This window comes from Quercus lobata, chromosome 7, assembly GCF_001633185.2.
Source record: "Quercus lobata isolate SW786 chromosome 7, ValleyOak3.0 Primary Assembly, whole genome shotgun sequence".
NCBI lineage: Eukaryota > Viridiplantae > Streptophyta > Magnoliopsida > Fagales > Fagaceae > Quercus > Quercus lobata.
In genome coordinates this window covers 23,989,157-24,007,401 of record NC_044910.1, presented here as the reverse complement: position 1 = coordinate 24,007,401, position 18,245 = coordinate 23,989,157, and the positions used below count along the sequence as shown (strand labels likewise).

The 18,245-nt window shown below is 34.6% G+C and overlaps 1 pseudogene; it reads left to right on the top strand.

Annotated features, from left to right (window-relative positions):
* Positions 1-2,188: 2,188 nt before the first annotated feature.
* On the top strand, positions 2,189-15,613 carry LOC115951772 (annotated as a pseudogene).
* Positions 15,614-18,245: the final 2,632 nt, after the last annotated feature.

Sequence of the window (18,245 nt, the reverse complement as noted above, 5' to 3'; positions counted from 1 at the left end):
AGTTGGAATTACCGGGGGCTTGGGAACCTCCGTGCAAGCACTATACTCTCTCACTTGGTGAGGGAAAAAGCTCCTAAAGCTTTGTTTCTCATGGAGACAAAACAAACAGTGGATGAGACGAAGAAGATTCAAGCAAACTTACACTATGATTCCATGATAGCAGTTTTGTGTGTTCGTAGAGCTGGTGGTCTTGCTGTGCTATGGAAGGCAAACGTAGAATTACATGTGCAAACGTACTCTCAAAACCATATTGATGCCATGAATAATGACTGATCCCTCTTCACCATGGAGACTAACGAGATTTTATGGACGACTAGAGGAGCACCAAAAATGCGAGTCTTAGGAGTATTTGAGACATCTTTACTCACGAGACTCTTTGCCTTGGATATGTAAAGGTGATTACAATGAAATTCTATCATCAGATGAAAAACAAAGACGAATCCCGAGATCACTTCGGTGTATAGAGGAGTTCTAGAGTGCACTACTACATTATGGGTTAATAGACCCTAGCTTCACCGAAAATATCTTTACTTGGAGAAATGGTAGACCGGGGAGTGCCTTCATTCAAGAGAGGCTAGACTAAGCTTGTGCAAATACTAGATGGCGAGACATATTCACACACGCCAAGGTACACCATCTTAAAGTTGCTTATTCTGATCATGACCCAATATTACTCACCACTCAAGTAGATGGAATAGTTGACAGAAGGAAAAGAAAGCCAAGGCGATTTGAAGAGAGATGGGAAGCATATCTAAAATATGAAGGGGTCATCCGAGCAGCATGGAATGCAATGGCTCCCACAAGTAGCCCTATGTATCACTTGTTTGACAAAATAAAAAATTGCCGAAGATGGCCTTGGTGGCATGGAGTAGAAATCTAGGTAACACAAAGGATAAGCTTGAGGAAAAACACAAAGAATTAGAAGCTTTGTCTTCTATGAACTTGGTCAAAAATCAAGAGGTGATTCAAAGGGTGAGGGATGAGATTAATTCCTTATTATTCCAAGATGAACTATTTTGGAGGCAGAGGTCATGATCTATTTAGTTACCTGCAGAGGATAAAAACACGAAATACTTCCACCAAAGAACGAGTCAAAGATGACGAAAGAATCATATACATCGTTTTATGGATGATGCTAGTAGGTGGTGCACATCAAAACCTGACATTGATAGAGTGGTAGAATCCTATTTTCAAAATTTGTTTACCTCGTCAAATCCAACAAACCTGGAAGAAGTATTGGATTCGGTGGACATGGTGGTAACTCTGGATATAAACCATATGCTACTACAAATTCACTCCGAAAGAGGTGAAAACGGCATTGTTCAGTATGCATCCATCCAAATCACCTGGGCCTGATGGTATGTCCCATTTCTTTTTCCAAAAATACTGGCATATTGTGGGCACTAATGTTACAAATGCTATATTATCTGTACTGCACAAGATGAGCTATACCCATATTGTACTCATTCCAAAAATAAATGAACCTAAATCCGTTTTTGATTACCGGCCTATTAGTCTAGGAAATGTTGTATCAAGAATTGTATCCAAAGTTTTAGCTAATCGGTTAAAACTAATTTTGCCAAATGTAATATCGAACTCACAGAGTGCTTTTATTCCTAACTAGTTGATTACTGATAATACAACTTTAGCTTTTGAGGTTTTGCACAGGATGAGGAACAAAAGAATAGGAAAGAAAGGGCAGATGGCAATTAAACTAGACATCAGCAAGGCCTATGATTGAGTGGAGTGGGTTTTCCTATGGAAAATCATGTTGAAGGTAGGATTTGATGAACGGTGGGTTCACTTAGCCATGGAGACAGTACACACAACTACATTCTCGGTGCTCATCAATGGAGAATCAAAGTGGTACATCACTACATCATGTGGGATAAAACAAGGAGATCCCCTCTTTCTATATCTATTCCTTTTGTGTACAGAAGGCCTCTCTTCTCTAATCAGTAAGGCCATGGAGAGGAAGTAGTTGCATGGCATCCTATCTTGTACCAATAGAGTGTGTATATCCCACCTATTATTTGTAGATGATAGCTTCATTTTCTGCCAAGCGGCGGTGGAGGAGGGTCAACGTGTACTCGATATTCTTGGAAGATACGAAGTCGCTTCCGGTCAAGCCATCAATAGAAAAAAAACATCCATTTTCTTTAGCTGTAACACAAGGCAAACAGTTAAAATGGATATCCAAGCACTCTTTGGGGCTAGCATTATGGAGGATTGTGAAACTTATCTTGGCTTGCCTATGGTTGGTGGAAAATCAAAGGTGAACACATTTAAAGGCTTACTGAGAGAGTAATAAAGAAAGTGATGGGTTGGAAGGAAAAATTATCTCAAAGGTGGGGAGGGAGATACTTATTAAAACAGTTGCTCAAGCCATCCCTACGTACACTATGGGGATTTTTAAAATCCCAAAGGCCTTATGCGACACACTAAACTCTACACTAGCCAAGTATTGGTGGGGCCAGACAAAGGATGAGAAGAAAATTCACTGGATCAACTGGAAGAAACTTTGCAGACCAAAGGGAAGAGGAGGTATGGGTTTTAGGGATATCCAAGCTTTTAACTTGGCTTTATTGGCAAAGAAAGCATGGAGACTTCGTCACAACACTTATTCATTATTTTTTTGAGTGTACAAGTCAAGGTATTTTCCAAATTGTTCTTTTATGGATGCTAAATTAGGGAGTAACCCATCATATGTATGGAGGAGTTTATTGGCAGCCAGGGAGATAATTTGTGAAGGATCAAAATGGGGTGTGGGTGAAGGCAGAACCATTGGTGTGACCACACATAAGTGGCTCTCTCATAAGCCAATTTTCCTCGAAAACAATAGCCGGACTTGATGGTAAAGGACTTAATAGATGGTGATACGGGGCAGTGGGATAGAGAGAAGATTTTCTATCTCTTTGCATACAAGACACACATGGAAATCATGTATATACGAAATACCACTCGGGATGTGCTGATTTGGAAGGAAAATAAGTCACAATCGTTCACTAGTAAAATCTGTCTATCGAGTGGCCCTTAGGATGAAGGCAAACACACAAATTGAACACTCCACAACAAGCACAGAACGACCCTTATGGAGGAAGATATGGCGACTAAATGTCCCCCCCAAAGTCTGCATGTTTCTCTGGCGTGCATTCAAATGTATTGCCAACCAGGGAAAACCTCCATAAGTGAAGAGTGCAAGTGGATCCTCATTGTGTAATTTACTGCCAGCAACCAGAATCAGTAGGCCATTTGTTGTAGGAATGTGCTCTTGCAAGGAACGTGTGGGCACTTTGCCAAGGTGGACTCCAAAAATGTGCAAATAGTTGCTATGACTTCTTCCTACTTTTTCAGGTGTTGGTGAAAAAGTTGCCTCTAGTGGAGTTGGAGAGGTGGGTAGTGACAACTTGGGCAATCTAGAATGCAAGGAACAAATACTACTTTGAAAAAACCCAAACCCATCCAAAAGAAATTTTGAGTAGGGTTCTCGACTTCTTGTAGGATTACCAGACGCTAATGGTAACACAACAACACACCTAAGCCATGAGGATGGCTTCTTGGAGCTTAGGATGGAGTGGGACCACACGGGGTATAGGGGGTCTTTGAAGAAATTGGAGTTTTTAAACTTGTGTTAATTTTCCTTTTTCCCCCCTGTTTCTGGACTACTTGAATAGGGTATATATGTTTGTGAGACACCTCAAAAAAAGTGTCCTTCAAAAAAGAGATTCGGGTACCTTTTAGGGCACCTCTCTTTTTTGATAAGTGGTGTGAAGTTGCTACTTATTTTTTGTACAAAAAAATAAGAAAAAATAAATAAAACATAACTGAATAGTATCCTTTCATTGATTGAATAAAGAATTATATATTTGAAAAATTACATAGTTTTGGGTCCTAGTTACAAACTACCAAATAATTACATGTTTTTTTGTCCTAGTTACATTCTACCCAAAATAAAAAGTAAAGACAAGGCTAGATCTACTTAGCCAAAGACCTAAATCTGGTGGCTAGGTTACAGAATGGGAAGGTGTTAGGCACCCATTCCGCCCAGACAAAGTCTAGTCTTCTATACTCTTGTGACCAATGTACCTTTTTATACATGTTATGAATGATATGTTGAACATGTGAAACAAAAACTAGATCACACAAATTTATTTATGAATGAAGTCTCTTCTTTTGAAAATAATTTGATCTATTTTGATTGGTAAAAAAAATGGATTTTGATTTGTCAAAATACCAGATCTATTTTGTAGTATTTAAAAAAATGGTTTTTGATGACAAAAATTCAAATCTATTTTGATTGGTAGACAAAATGGTTTTTAATGATAGAAAAATTAGACCTGTTTTTTATATGTTTTAAAAGAATGAAAAATATATATATATATATATATATATTTTTTTTAAGAAGAGAGTTTCACTCATAATTTAAATTTATGCAACAAACACAAAAACAATCATGTTTTATCTTTTTCTTTATTTCAAAAATCTGCATGCATTAAAAAAATCAGATCTGTATTTAAGGAAGATACAAATCATTTTTTTGATAATAATAAAAAAAAATGTTCAAATTTGCATCTAATGAAGACACAAACCAGTTTTGATTAAAGAAAATCAAAATCTACATCTAAAGAAGATGCAGATTTGTTATATTTTGAAGAAAAATTTAGATCTACATCTAAGGAAGATGCAGATCTGTTTTATACTTTTATTGTGAAGAAAAATTCAGATCTACATCTAAGGAAGATGCAAATCTGTTTTATTTTGAAGAAAAATTCAGATCTACATCTAATGAAGATGTAGATCCGCTTTATTGTGAAGAAAAATTCAAATCTGCATCTAAGGAAGATGCAGATCTATTTTGTTGTGAAGAAAAATTCAGATCTACATAGGGGTGTTCACCAAACCGTATAAATTGCACAAACCGCACCAAAACCACCCGCAAAATGGCATAACTGTACCACACCGCAAGTAAAAATGCACCGCATCACACCATACCACATGGTGCAATGTAGTTTACGGTTTTATAATAAGAAAACTGCACAAACCGCACCCTTTCTATATATTAATATATTTATTTTTTTAATATTAAATATATTATTAATAGTTTAATAACCCTAGTTTTCAACAAAAAAAAAAAGTTTAATAACCTTAGCAAGTGTTGATTAGGAAAGCCAACCTAAAATAAAGAAAAACTAGTTCAATAGTTTAAAACTTGGGCTAAAACAAAGGGAAAAATCAGTCTTAGACTGGGCAGGAAAAGACCAAAATTTGAAAAATATACCGGTTTCAAACCATTCAAACTGTATCTTATACACTACACTGCACATGTGACCTAAAAAATGAGGTGCGGTGTGGTTATGATTTTGTCTAAACTCTAAAACACATCAAACCGCACCACACCGCACATGTGACCTAAAAAAGAGGTGTGGTGTGGTTGTGATTTTGGTTAAACCGCACCATAAAGTGCGGTGCTAAAAATGGCTCAAAACCGCACTACACCGCGAACACCCTAGATCTACATCTAAGGAAAATGCAGATCCGTTTTATTTTGAAGAAAAATTCAGATCTGCATCTAAGGAAGATGTAGATCTGATTTATTTTGAAGAAAAAGAGTTGATTACATGCCAATCTTTAAAACTAAGAAATAAATTACATCAATGAACATATTTTCATAAACTAAATTTAAAAGGTAGAATATGAATATCTAAAACAATTAAGCAAGCATCATCCTGATAAAGAAAAGCATGAAAAAAAAAAAAGAGAAGGTTAGAAAACAACTTCTTGCATAAGCACACTTTGTTCTTAAGAGGATGTTTTAGGGTTCAAAGAAATTTATGCAATTCTCTTTGAAACCTAAAAACTCTAATTTAAGCAGCAACACTCAGAGAGGGGATTAGAAAATATAAGTAATTTGAGAGTCTAAAACATATGCCTCCCAGAGCGTAAAAAAAAAAAAAAGTGTTGAATTATGAGGTTCAGTCTTTATTTATAGAGGACAGAGGGTTCCAAAAAATAGGTACGGACAATTTGGTTTTGAATTCGGATGCATCCTTTTGAGAAAAGGTCGAAAAGGGTATGCATTATCGTCACCAGAAGGTCGTTGGGCCAAAGCCTAATACATGGAAATTTAGCCCTTTTAGAGTGCCATTCAGCACTCCAAAAGTGCCAAATTGGCCTTTGGACTTCGATTGTTCTTTCGTGTTCGAGTGTTGTTTGGACTCATCTTCTAGGGTTTTTTGGCCGGTCCTTGTACCTAGACATGTTTTCATCCTCCATCTATGATTTTTCGTCTCTTTTTGGATAATTCAAGTTATTTAAGAACAATTATCATGTAGATAAATTCCTTAAAATAAATCTTGATAAAGCTCAGATTATTTACAATTTTATTGTTATCCAATCATCCCTTTTATTCCTATGCATGCAATCCTATTTTAAACACTAATTATCAACCAATCACAAAATTATTTAATTAATTTTAATGGTTTAACCAATTAGAATTAATTTAAACTAATCATGTGTGGTCAACCTTACCTAGACACAATGCATGTTAACCATGCAAACTTGATCATGTGACATCTTTCGATCCGATGGCTTAATTTGAAAACCAGAAGCACTATTGCGACCGTTAGAATCTCAAGATCATTTTTATGATATGTAATTAATGAATTAATGCATGTAATGCAAAGACAAGTTGATGCATGTAATGCAAGAACCAATTGATGCATGTGATGCAATTATGATTTTTGTGGTACATGGATGGTCATTCAAGTTATTTTCCTTGATTAAATCATGGGTGCAAAATTGAGTGTCTACAATGTTATATATGTATTGGCTTTTATCAATAACACTTCTATCTTTTACCTTAAAAAGATTATGTTAGAGTAGAATTCTATCTTAGAAAAAAAAAAATCAAATTCTCAAAACTACTTTTTCTAGGTGAACAACTAAATAAATATGGAATATCTCTATACTCCTTACATATGCAAATGTGCAAATGACTTTGCATGTTTGAATTACTTGTTTTTTTAGTTTCAATCTACGATGTCCACTCTTAATAATTGTGTTTTATCATCAGACCAAGATATCAATTGATTTTGGTGTAAGAGGGGATCAAACCTCATCTCTTATTCAACTATAAGAGATTTATCAATTAAGCTAACTAGGATTCACACATGTTTGAATTAGTTAAAGAAATTCTTCATAGCTAACTTTTTTTTAATTTTTTGTTATTAAAATGTTTGTTGTTCCATCAAATCAATTCCTTCCATCTTTAAACAGTTTAGCTGGCTCCATTGAGTTATTTATAATTCAATATATATATATATATTTATTTATTGAGTATACTTGAGGTAATGGTATGGATTTAATTGCACTTATAGATAAAAAATTAATCTAGCTTGTTGAGAAGTGTCGGACTAGCCAATTCTCCAAAAACAAAGAACTTAGAAGACAAATCAAAAAAATTGAATAAATATTTATTTAGAATTCTATCATAGAAAAAAAAAATCGAATTCTCAAAACTAATTTTTTCTAGATGAACAACTAAATAAATATGGAATATCTCTATACTCCTTACCTGTGCAAATGACTTTGCATGTTTGAATTACTTGTTTTTTTAGTTTCAATCTACGGTGTCCACTCTTGATAATTGTGTTTTATCATTAGACCAAGTTGTCAATTGATTTTGGTGTAAGGGGGATCAAATCTCATCTCTTATTCAACTATAAAAGATTTATAAATTAAGCTAACTAGGATTCACACATATTTGAATTAGTTAAAGAAATACTTCATAGATGACTTTTTTTAATTTTTTGTTATTAAAATGTTTGTTGTTCCATCAAATCAATTCCTTCCATCTTTCAACAGTTTAGCTGGCTCCATTGAGTTATTTAGAATTCAATCATTTTCTAGAAAAAGAATATATATATATATATATATATATATATGTTAAATATTAGCATTGATACACCATGTTGAATATGCTAGTATAGATGCGGAAGCGAAAGCATAAAGTATAAAACACAATAACACACGAGGGTTACGTGGTTCAGCTTAACGGCTTACATTTACGGAAGAAACCCTAAAGGGCTACATCAATAATATATTATAATGTAGTACAAATCCTGTATTACAATGAATCATAACATGTGTATATATAGTAGACTAAACTCTAGACTAATAGACTTCTAGTACAAGTAGGAGACTTGACTTGCACACAAAGTAGAATTAGGCTTGGGCTTATGCTAATGGGTTAATATATCTCTAACACCCTCTCTCAAACTCAAGATGGAAGCTTAATGAAATCTTGAGATTTGATAAGGTTCAGAAGATCCCTTGAATGAAGTTTGGCTTTGTGACGGTAGTTTGAGGAAGGCAATGGTCTTGCAGTGTTGATGCGACTTCTAACGGTGGCATGACTATACCGGAGAATTTTGACGGCAGCAGTAAAAAGCTAAAGAAGATGAACGCAGCGAAAAAACACCGAGAAAGACAAAAATTGCTCTTAAATATACCGCAAGGACAGAAAACCATGGCTACAAGAAGATGGCTCTGATACCATGTTCAATATTAGCATTGATACACTATGTTGAATATGCTAGTATGGATGTGGAAGTTAAAGTATAAAGTATAAAACACAATAACACACGAGGGTTACGTGATTCAGCCTAACGGTTTACATCTACGGAGGAAACCCTAAAGGGCTACATTAATAATATATTATAGTGTAGTACAAATCTTGTATTACAATGAATCATAACATGTGTATATATAGTAAAATAAACCCTAGACTAATTATATATGTGTGTGTGTGTGTGTGTGTGTGTGTGTGTGTTAAATATTAGCATTGATACACCATGTTGAATATGCTAGCACGGATGCGAAAGCGAAAACATAAAGTATAAAATACAATAACACACGAGGGTTACGTGATTCAGCCTAACAGCTTACATCTACGGAGGAAACCCTAAAGGGCTACATCAATAATATATTATAGTGTAGTACAAATCTTGTGTTACAATGAATCATAACATGTGTATATATAGTAGACTAAACCCTAGACTAATTATATATATATATATATGTGTGTGTGTGTGTGTGTGTGTGTGTGTGTGTGTGTTAAATATTAGCATTGATACACCATGTTGAATATGCTAGCATGGATGCGGAAGCGAAAGTATAAAGTATAAAATACAATAACACACGAGGGTTACGTAGTTCAGCCTAACGGCCTACATCTACAGAGGAAACCCTAAAGAGCTACATCAATAATATATTATAGTGTAGTATAAATCTTGTGTTACAATTATGAATCATAACATGTGTATATATCGTAGACTAAATCCTAGACTAATAGACTTCTAATACAAGTAGGAGACTTGGCTTACACACAAAGTAGAATTAGGCTTGGGCTTATGCTAATGGGATGATATATCTCTAAAACCCTCTTTCAAACTCAAGATGGAAACTATGAAATCTTGAGATTTGATAAGGTTCAGAAGATCTCTTGAATGAAGTTTGGCTCTGTGACGATAGTTTGAGGAACACAATGATCTTGCAGTGTTGATGCGACTTCTAACGGTGGCATGACTATACTGGAGAATTTTGACGGAAACCATGGCCACAAGAAGGTGACTTTGATATCATGTTAAATATTAGCATTGATATACCATGTTGAATATGCTAGTATGGATATGGAAGCGAAAACATAAAGTATAAAACACAATAACACACGAGGGTTACGTGGTTCAGCCTAACGGCCTATATTTATGTAGAAAACCCTAAAGGGTTACATTAATAATATATTATAGTGTAGTACAAATCCTGTATTACAATGAATCATAACATGTGTATATATAGTAGACTAAACCCTAGATTAATAGACTTCTAGTACAAGTAGGAGACTTGACTTGCACACAAAGTAGAATTAGGCTTGGACTTATGCTAATGGTCTAATATATCTCTAACAATATATATATATATATATATATCGAGTATACCTGAGGTAATGGTATGGATTTAATTGCACTTATAGATAAAAAATTAATATAGCTTGTTAAGAAGTGCCGGACTAGCCAATTCTCCACAAACAAAGAACTTAGAAGACAAATAAAAAATTGTAGACAATGAAAAAGGACTCGTTCTCCCTGGGTATGTTAGTCATATTACTCTGCTTTAAAATTTGATGATAGCCTGACAAGCTCCGTTGACATTGCTATAATATATTTTCGTTGTTGATTCGGTTAGAGGAGGGACAAAATGGGCTTTTGCCCTTTTCAGGCAAACTAATTAGCCTTTTGCCCTTCTTCCCAAACTAAATAGGGAAATGCCCCTCTTTTGAAATTCGACTTTTTCAAAATCGAGTTAAGCCCTATAGTGACGTTTTTAAGGACCTATAGTGGCATTTTGTAACTTGATATCCATGAAATCGAGTTATAGTCAATTTTATTGCCTATAACTCGATTTCATGGATATCAAGTTACAAAACGTCACTATAGGTTCTTAAAACGTCACTATAGGTCCTTAAAAACGTCACTATAGGTCTCCATAATTTTTTTTTTTTTTTAACTCGATTTTGAGAAAGTCGAGTTTCAAAAGAGGGGCATTTCCCTATTTAGGTTGGGAAGAAGGGCAAAAACCTAATTAATTTTCCTGAAAAGGGCAGAAGCCCATTTTGTCCGTTAGAGGAGAGCCGTGTCCAAATTACAATATTTTATCCAAAATAAAACAAAATTAGAATACATTATAAAATTCATAGTCTTCTTAATTTTTTAGATGAACTTAATACTCATTGGCTCGTAGAAAAATGACGTGCGTGCCACATTCAACTGTGAAAGCCCATATATACTAAAGAAAAATAACTAGACTCCTTCAATTTGATCTATATTATATTAAAATTGTTCATAAAAAAAATATATATATATATATATATATATAATATATATTCAAATTAGTTATAGTGCCCAGGACCCGAAAATTTTCAAAGAAAAATTTCTAAATAAGGTGCTTATAATTCCATAAACAGACATAATTGGAATTTGTAGATGAGAGAGAAAACAGAATGGGGCCACTTACTGTTTTTACTTTTTTTGTTCTATGTTTGATTACAGCTTGAGTTAGAAAATGTTTCTTTTTCGTTTGTTTCATTCAAATGAAAATTCATTTATAATTTTTGTTTCCCATTAACCACAAAAAAAAAATTAAAAATTAAAAATTAAAAAAAATGTGTTCCATTTCGAATGCATAAAATGCAAAATTTGTTCGCAACAAAGTACATTTTTATTGCACCAAATACTAGAAAATGTAGCACAAAGTCATGTGACCCTTCGCATTTAAGGTTTTATTTATTTATTTACGTTTCAACAATTTTAATTGTGACCCTTTATGTTTGATTTCATTTTTATATTAACACTGTCGTCCATGCTTTTTAGTAATCTAATTGTCTATAATATGTTTTACATCCTACAATTATTAAATTCCTTGCATTCTACAACATTTTAGAGGTAATCATTGAAGGACATTTAAGGTTCGTTTGGATATAGCTGAAAACTGAAAATTGAAAAATACTGTAGCAAAATCATTTTTAAATATGTGAATAGTACCGTGGGACCCATTTTTAATGAAAAAGTTGTTGAAAAGTGAATTTTGCGGGTCCCGTGAACAATGCACGGGACCCATTGATTTGCTGAAAAGGTGAGAAAAGTCAAACTTTACGGCTACTATTCATGAACAGTGCATGAACAGTAGCCGTAAGTCTTACAAACGCGTGCAAAAAAAAAAAAAAAAAAAAAAAAAAAAAAAAAAAAAACGCCAGATACAGACGCGTTGGGTTTTTCAGCCCAATCCAAACGTAACCTTAATGTCATATTAGTAACGGAAATGTCAGAAATTTATTTTATATTATTTTATTTTTAAACACCCATTCCTAGAAATGTTGTGGTCCTTGTTTCTTGCCTATAATAAATTTAAAACATTTAGGTAACGTTTGGTATGGGGTAATGTTTTAAGATTTTCGGGAATGTTAAAAAATTCTTATATTTGATTACAAATCACATAAGAAAACCAAATGCTAGGAGTGGATTCCCACTTAACCACTTTCTTTTAGGAATGTGGATTCCCTTTGAAACAAGTGGGTATCTAGATTTCCAAACTTAAAAAAATTACTTTTGTTATAAATTGACAATTTTACTAGTTTTCACATATCGATCATTTAGCCAATGGAGATAAAACATACTTATCAAAAAAAAAAAAAAAAATAGAGATAAAACATAAAACAAATCATCAATATCTATTCCTTTATTTTTATCTCTTCCCACCACAACAACATAAATGTTAAAATAAAATGAAATATTTATATCTCCTATTTGGATTGGTTATTTGCTAAAATAAAATAAAATATTTATTAACAAAACATGATGTTGTGATTTTCATAAAGGACAGGAATTTAAATAGTTATTTATTTTTGTATTATAAATATCATTTTGAAATGTTAGACTATAGTTTTAATGAATTTGCCTTAATTTGTAGTTTATATTTTGTTTGTTATTTTTATTTGGAGGAAAATTTAAAAAAAAAAAATTGATATTGAGTTTATAAATCTAAGAATAGTATGGAAAAAAATAAATAATCCTTTAAGATTCCTACAAATAAATCAAACATAGGAATAGTTACATTCCAAGGCGTCCAGATTGCAAAAAATCACATTTCAAGGAATTTGGATACTAGGGGTAATATGAATTCCCTCATACCAAACGCCACCTTAGAGTAGTTATTACTTATTACACCTTTAAATCCTTTATAAATTATAAATTAACGTAGAAATATCATAATCCTACAAAATCCCACCATTTAAATAAGGATCTTAAAGATCCTACAAATTTTAAATTTTACTTAAGATCTGAATTGTTTGAAGCTATTTGAATCTTAAAATTATATTATTGTAAATCTAAATCAAGATTAACCATTACCCACCCATTCAAAGCATTATTGTGACCACTTCCACGATTCCATGTTATTTGAGTGGGCATATGATATTCTACCATTTGAAGTTGAACAACAATAATATATTGGATATTAGTATTATCGTAGAAAGTTCAGGGAAATTTCACTCTTCTAAAAGTTTGATAGTCTAGAAGCTAAAAACCTTACATATTTGTACATGAACAACATTTGTCATCCATAAAATCTAAAGTTTGCTTTCGTTCATCTTTTTTTCTTTTTTTTTTTGATGAACTGCTTTCATTCATCAAAATCATTATTGAACCTCACCAGAAATTGAAATTCTAATACCTTTATTAAGATCCTTCTGCCCTTTCCATAGATTAAGATCGTATCTGTGTATGCTGTGAGTAGAATGTGCTTTTCACAGGTTGTTAAGTCCCTTTTTCAGGTAGTCCTCTTGGGCGGAACTCTCACTCAAGTAAGGTGCTTTAGTTTTAATTATCCAGTGTTCAGTGATTCTGATCATCTGATTAAGTCCAAAGATTCAAATATTGAGTTGGGTGCTATTCAAGTTATGAGGAGCAAATAGAATTGGGAAAAACTGAAAATTGTATTGAATAAACTTAGTTTGTTCCGTATATACAATATCGGGTCAACCAATGATAGAAGCAGAGCTAACAAACTAAACTTCTCACGTGTAAACACTAATAACAGAAAACTAAAAACTACAAGTCGTATTATAAACAGTACATACAATTGCTAAACTACAAGTGCATCAGCTATAGCTTCGTACAAGTGCATCAGATATAGCTTCTTGAACTTCAACCACATCTGTGGAATCTTGCTTCCTCTGCTCTAACTGCTCAGCTATTCTGCCTTGATCTTGATACAAGTTACATTAGATGTTGGTGGAGCTCCTATTACAAATCTTTCTGGGTAGGTCTTTCACAACACTGCATTCAGATTATGGGACAAGACCAAAGGTGTGACAGCAAATTTCAGTACCACCTTTGTACTTAATATCAGTCCTAAGACATCTCCGAGAGGCGAAGGCTTGAGCTTCATATTAGCTACAGATACCACACCTCCACAGAACAGCGACGGAAAATGGCTTGGGATTGTAAACGCAAGCACGAATGGATCCTCTCAAGCTAATGTGGTGGCAGTTGAATTTGACACGAGAAAGAGCTACCAAGAAGATTTGGATGATAACCGTGTTGCTTGGATGTAAATACCATCTACTCAGAACCGCAGTCCCTTTAACCAACCTTGGTATCAATCTTTCTTCTTCTTCTAATATAATGGCAACGGTTCAATATGATAGCAAAAATATGACTCCGCATGTTTCTTCCAAGGATGTATTTTCCTGGCCGCTTAATCTCTCTTATTATCTTCCAGAAGAGTTTATGTGGGATTCTCGGCTTCAACAGGAAATGACACTGAACTCAACTGCATAAGATTATGGGAATTCAGTGGTTCGAATATTGGTGATAATGATTTAAAGTTGTTGTGGATCATAGCACCAGCTACAGTAGTGCTTGTGTTAAGCGGGATTGCCTTTTACTTGTATTGGCAGAGGAAACAGGCTATACCTGCAGTCGATCCATATCCAGGGCTAGAAGACCAGATCAAAGGGTCCTCTACGGCTCCACGGAAATTCCTACTGAAAGAGCTGAGAAAAGCAACAAGCAACTTCAACCCGAAGAACAAGCTTGGAAAAGGTGGCTTTGGAACAGTCTATAAGGGAATCTTGGCAAATAAGGAGGCAGCTGTCAAGAGAATCTCAAAGAATTCAAGTCAAGGCAAGCAAGAATTTATAGCAGAAGTCACAACAATCGGAAGCCTCCATCACAAGAATCTTGTGAGATTGATCGGATGGTGCTATGAAAGGAGAGAGCTTCTTCTTGTTTATGAGTTCATGCTAAACAGTAGCCTTGACAAGTTTATATTTGGCAATGAGAAACTAGGCATGGAGGAACCAACACTCACCTGGGAGAAAAGGCGCATCATAATTCAGGGGGGTAGCTGAGGGCCTGAGGCACTGAATTATCTTCATAATGGATGTGAAAAAACGGTGCTTCACCGAGACATAAAAGCCAGCAATATTATGTTAGACTCAGAGTTCAATGCAAGGCTTGGAAATTTTGGACTAGCTTGTACCATTCAACAGAGGGGAAAAACTCACCATTCAACAGTTGAGATCGCAGGAACACCAGGATATATGGCTCCAGAAACTTTTCATATTAGTAGGCCAACTATTGAAACAGATGTCTGTTCATTTAGTGTTCTTGTACTAGAAGTTCTCTGTGGAAGGAAGCCTGGAAATCAGATTGAATTAAACAACTACAACAGTAGCATTGTATATTGGCTATGGGAACTTCACAGAAATGGAAGGATCCTTGATGCTGTTGATTCAAGATTGAACATGGAATTTGATGAGGAAGGAATGCCATGCATGCTTGTTTTGACATTGCTCTGTTGTCATCCAAATCCACACCAAAGACCCTCCATGAAAACGGTTTTACAGGAACTTACAGGAGAAGCACCTCCACCACTTGTGCCCACTGAAATACCAGCTTTCGTGCGGCCAGCCATGCCTCCTTCATTCAAAGGGGACTCCGGAAACTCTCTGTGTGAGAGCCAACGTTCTCCTTTCACAGAACTCTCAGGAAGATGAATCATACCAGAAGCTAGATTAAGGAAAATTTCCACTTGGAGTATCTATTGTTTTTATCTGCAGATGTTTGACTTGTCTATACAGCGTTGATTTTAATGGCAAGAAGATTGTGATTGCATTAAAATAGTACAGCACAGACACCCTTTTTTGGCCCTGTAGATAAACGTCCCAGGTATCATGTAAAAAGAATTAAAAGTAGGATGTGAAGAGGCTTGTAGTATAATGGCACTATCAAGTTCTCTTATGGGAGAAAATTTAGATGAATCCATCTTCCCCTTGTAAGAAAAAAAAAAAGGTAATTTAATGTAATTGCTGTGAGGATTGTAGACCTCTTGCTCTTGGAAAGTGGAATCTAAACATGTATATCAAATGTGTCTTTTTCTTGGGAAATTCTAGCCTTTTGTCCCTATTGAGCAAAATATTTGGCAATATGTCCCTGTTTCAAAACTATATAGGGGCGTGTCCCTGTTTTGATACTCAATCAACGTAAAAACAAGTTACTTAAGGAACTCAACTATTATAAGGCCGAGTTTCGAGAAGGTTGTTGCTACGCTGGATCACCACCGTGGCTTTTCCACATTAAAATATTCCCTCAAAACTAGCAATAAGGAAACCGAGTTACTAGAGAAACTTGATCCTTGTGAAATCGAGTTACTGAGGGAATTCAAATTTCCTGTTTGCATGTGAAGTGTTCTTGTCGTGTGCTTAACCCAATGAAGGAAAAATCGAGTTTATTAACCCATACTCGACTCTGGAATAATCGAGTTATACTTTTATTACACAGAAATCTCCTCATTTTCAGAATTTCCTCCTAGAAGTTGGTGTTATCTCTCTATCATCTCAGGTGAGAAACTCATTTTCTTCTTTGAAGTATATAGAGAATTTTATGGTGTAGGTAAAGAGTAGTTTTAGATATTACAAAAGTTTATCATCCATAATGTATGTTTATGTTAGAGAAAAATTTTCGTTTGATAATTTGTATTACTTGTGCTTTGGTATTTTCTTGAATAAGTGTTATGGGTGTACATTGGTTTATATTGGGTCTTTGGTGGTGTAAATTTTATTGATAAAAAATAAAAATCTTTAGATTTGCTAAAACTAATGAACAGTTAATCTTTAAATTTGCAAAATTTGAACATACATAATCATCATTCGTCAGACATTAACAACATTCTATATTGCACACAACGTGTAGACATTAACAACAACGTCTAATGTTTATGGTCAGATGTGAGTGTTAGCATTTCATATTTAGTATGTAATAGTACACAAATTTATGACATGTACCATCTTATGCAGTTATACATTATTTACTAGTAGTTGATGCACACAGTTAACTTGATATTTGATGTTATTGTATTCAGCATCAATGTCTGGTTCTAGCAACCCTTACATATATAGGCCTCATAATGTTTTCACTGCGATGGGTCGTTGCTGGGTATTGGAAGATGAGTTCAGTTATCCAATCGATCCAAATTTGCGAAATAGTGCAAGGGTTCAAAATACCATGAGGTAGGAGTGGGCTTGGTTACTCCGTGAACTAGAAATGTTTTATGATGAGTTGGTCAGTTATAAGTTGTCAGTGCCTCGGCAACTCACATCGCAGATGCCAAGAGACACAATTGATGAACTTTGTAGAGCACTGAACCGCATAAGAGAAGAAAATAATCGAATGAAGATACGTCTAAATCGATATCGAACCCAAGTCGAGATTTGAGAGTTAGTGGAGTGTAAGTTGTACGAGCAAGCATGATACATGCAATCACTTCTTGCAGCAAACATTTATCAGGAGATATCAGATGAAGAGTAATCGAGTGGTGGTGTAATTGGACTTTATTGGAGAACTACTTTCCTTAACTATGTTTTAGATATATGTCACTGTTGTTGCATTCGTACTATGTAAACCTTAATATTGATAATAAGAAGCATGCACATTATTTGTAATCTCGGCGACTTGCATCATAGATGCCAAGAGACACGATCGACAAACTTTGTAGAGCACTGAACCGCATAAGAGAGGAAAATAATCAAATGAAGATACATCTTAATCAATTATACAAAAATCGAGTTTAGTGTTACATATAACTCGACTCTGAGGAAATCGAGTATCATTTACAGTGCCTTACAGCGATTAGGTAGCAGTTATACATACTTGTCTCTCTGACAGGCGAGTTACATAGGAATCAAAGATGAATCGAGTAAGAGTCGAATCAGGCAATGGGGAGGTCATGGGAATGGATTGTCTTCGATGGGTCGAAGAATTCCTTGATGGGTTGATGCTTCAAGTAACTTGATTTGGGGATAATCGAGTACTATACTCGGCCCTACAGAAGTCAAGTATTATTCCCTTGTTATTTAAAAAGCCAGATTTCTTTCATTCTGGTTGGGGGGTATAAGCAGAAGAAAACATTCAGACATGGAGAAGAAAAGCCTCCTTTACTTCTAGAGGGAACATACCCACATGTGTTTATAGTTGTGATTAAACAATTTACCACTGTACAATTATAGATTATGCAACTGTTTGACAGATCTTGCTACAAGCAACGTCAAGGTTGTTGAAGTCCACCGGTGCCTCTTGGTAAAGCGACATGGTACATGTTTATCTAATAGCTCAGATTCAAAACTTGGTAAG